At 45.6% G+C, this 3,366-nt stretch overlaps 1 long non-coding RNA gene across 1 annotated transcript; it reads right to left on the bottom strand.

Moving 5' to 3' along the window:
- Nucleotides 1-1,477: 1,477 nt before the first annotated feature.
- On the bottom strand, nucleotides 1,478-3,066 carry LOC119087467. Its single transcript, XR_005090940.1, has 2 exons — nucleotides 1,880-3,066; nucleotides 1,478-1,764 (listed from the first exon to the last, which is right to left on the bottom strand). It is a non-coding gene; the product is annotated as an uncharacterized LOC119087467 (long non-coding RNA).
- Between the last annotated feature and the right edge of the window lie 300 nt (nucleotides 3,067-3,366).

Raw genomic sequence — 3,366 nt, 5'->3', positions numbered from 1 at the left:
CTTAGACATTTTAACCCCAAAGCCTACCCTAAATGACATACTTCCTCCAACAAGGCCACACTTCCTAATGCCACTCCTAAGCATTCAAATGAGTGTACGGGGCCATTCTTATTCAAACCACCACACTCCCATAGGCTCCTATATTGAATACTAGGGTCCCCAGTCGGTGAACTGTTTGCGCAGGATTAGGAGGTGCAGCCTTGGAGGAAGTGTAACCGGGGGCAGACTTTGAGGCTCAAAAGGCCATGCCATTCCCAGGTCATTCTCTGCCGTGTGCTCGTGGATCAAAACATAAGCTCCCAGGAACTGCTTCGATGGCACGCCTGCTTGCCTTTTGCCACGCTCCCCATGGTGGTCATGGGCTCTAACCCTCTCAAACTGTAAGCCCCAACAAATTCTTCTTTACGTTGCCTTGGCCACAGCAAGAGGAAAGTAACTAAGACACCCTGTCTCAGAAAGTAAGGTGGAGTGCAGTACAGGAAGACGTCTGATGTTGCCCTCTGGCCTCCATATACACAAGCCCAGGTGTGCATACCCTACCCACACATGCAAAGAAGAGCAGAGAGAAACCCTTGTCATCAGGGAGAGCACACACTGGCTTAACTTGTTTGAATTACTGAGATAAGCAGCCCGTCCCTCACCTGCTGAGACTAATCCAGAAGACAATGCAGGCAAGAGCAACCCCGCCATCCCAGCGAGAAAGGAATATGACAAAGTCTAGATGACTTCTACTTTATCTTATTTTAATAACTGATTATTCTGTTGCTGCGTTTGTTTGTCCCTGGTACCTTCTGTGCAATAATTTCTCCTCTATTTCTGATACCCAACCCATACCTTTTCTTTTCTCACTCACACGTTATTTGCCCTTCTCACCTTTCCCCATTTCCTCCTCATTTCTGTGGTGGTATTCTAATTGTACTGAAATGTGATTTTGATTGTATGTTAATAAATAAAGTTGCCCGGGGGTCAGAGCTATTAGAGCCATAGCAAGAGTGTGGCGGTGGTGGCACACGCCTTTAATCCCATAGATCTCTGTGTGTTCAGGGATACAGCCAGCATTGGAGACATATGCCTTTAAGACCTGGGGGACTGTACATTCAGACAGTGACGAGGCAGTCACGTGTTTGGGTTTACAACCAATGAGAAGGCAGAACAAAATACTATAAAAAGACAAACAGACAGGATATAGCTCTCTTTCGGGAAGCTGGGACACCACAGGAGGAAGGGTGAGATTTTAGCTCTGAGCTCTGACCTCTCGGCTTTCTCTTTTACATTGGTTCTGTATTTCTTATTTAATAAGATTGTTGGTTACATCTACACATTTCACTAGATAATTACTGACACCCTTAGTCCTCAAGAGCCACCGACTCCACACCCCATCAGCACCCCGGTGCCACTGGCTCTGAAGCATGTCTGGGACACAAGTCCAGTTCACAGATGTCTTCTACTACACGTTAACACCCAGACTGGTGCCAAATCATTCACTCTGCTATTTCAGTCAACTTCCCCTAAACAGAACTAAAGAGAACCACCATATAACCCAGTTATACACTTTTGAGCATATACCCAAAGAACTCGCCACCCCACCACAAAGGTTTAATTCAGGAAATCCACGGTGTCTGCTTAAAGGACAAATGGATTTATTAAGAAAGGAAAACTCACAAGACAACATAGAAATTGTTGAATTGTCGCAATGTCCTGGAAAAGGTGAGGCACAGTCCCACACTGTTCTTACAGGACTGAGGGTGTCCCAGCATCCAAGTCCTACAAGGGAGCGAAGAAAAAAGAAAAGAAGCGAAAGTGTATCTCAGGTCTTAAGAGGAGCCCTGAGGCCATGCCCCAGGGGCAGGTACTTCAAGGTCATAGGTAGAGCAATTACCTGCTAAGTCTCTAGGGCTGTGCTTCAGGGTCATAGAGCAGATAGCCACTACAAAGACCCATGCACATTCATGTTTACATCATGCTATTCACAGCATCTAGAAAAGGGAACCAGCCCAAATGGCCATCAGTGAAAGAGTAAAGAAAAAGTGGTACATAAACCCAACAGAATTTCATTCAGCCTTAAATTAAAAAAGAAAGCGCTTTACAGGAAAATGGAGTTGGAAATTATTATATTAAAGTGAAATAACCCAGATTTAGAAAGACACATACCTCTTGTTTTCTGTAGATGTAGACCCGAGCTTCCATTTCTCTGTGTGTGTAGAGAAGGAGGACAGGTCATGAAACTAGGAAGGGGACCAAGCGAGAGGACGAGTAGATCTGGGGAAACACTCCAGACAATAGTAGGGAGTGGAATATACGTCACAAAAGAAGAAAATAAAAAGAAGCAGAAATGAAGGATGAGGAGTATTTAAGAAAGCAGGCCAGGAGAACAGGTGGAGAGTGAGAGGGGACAGATAAAGTTCATAGAAAATGTCACAGTGAAACTCACTGTTCTATACACTAATTTAAAAAATAACCAAAAGTAAAATGAAATGAAATGAAAACAGTCTTGAAGCTAGAACGCCCTCAGGTACCTGTCACTGCTCGAGACCCTGGGAATGAAAGAGAAAAGCTTAGCATCGTCCCCTTCTGGGTTGCCTAACTCCACATGAGCGCTCCAAGAAGAATAAACCCTGCTCTGAGAGGCCTGGCTGCCGAGTACTAGGACACATCAGCTGGTCCAAGCCGGTCTCCCACCAAGTCTCACAACGTTACTGCATCATATTTAGGAGGACTAAACAGCATGCTGACAGACGCAGCCCATTTTTGTTTGAGCCTGTCTGAATTGTTATCAGTCACTTAGACAGACAGACAGAGAGAGAGAGAGAGAGAGAGAGAGAGAGAGAGAGAGAGAGAGAAACAAACCACAACCACACTGATTAATTTTAAACCTGAGTTAGTTTTCACGGGCTTGGGTAACAAAAGATAACCGATATACCCTTGCTGTGAAATATGCCATGACTAGAAGCAAGTTGGGGAGGAAAGGGTTTATTTTGCTTACATTTCCACATCACATTCATCATTAAGAAAAGTCAAGTCAGGAACTCAAGCTGGAGCAGAGGCAGGAACCCTGGAGGAATGCTGCTTACTGGCTTGCTTTCCATGGTTTGCTCAGCCTGCCTTTTTTGGGGGGGGTAGGGGGACAGGGAGGGAGACAAGGTCTCTCTATGCAGTCCTGAAACTTATTCTGTAGATTAGGCTTACCTCAAACTCAGAGATCTGCCTGCTTCTGCCTCCACAAGCCTGGTGACTTGCTTTCCTATATAATGCAGGTCCACCTGCCCAGAGGTGGCACTCTTCATAGCGGGCTGGGCCCACCCTCATCCATCACTAATCAAGAGAATGCCCCCACAGACATGGCCACAGGATGATCTGATGGAGGCA

The sequence above is a fragment of the Peromyscus leucopus genome, chromosome 1, assembly GCF_004664715.2.
Source record: "Peromyscus leucopus breed LL Stock chromosome 1, UCI_PerLeu_2.1, whole genome shotgun sequence".
Classification (NCBI taxonomy): domain Eukaryota; kingdom Metazoa; phylum Chordata; class Mammalia; order Rodentia; family Cricetidae; genus Peromyscus; species Peromyscus leucopus.
Note: the sequence above shows the minus strand (reverse complement) of the source record. Positions and strands in the feature narration are given on the sequence as shown.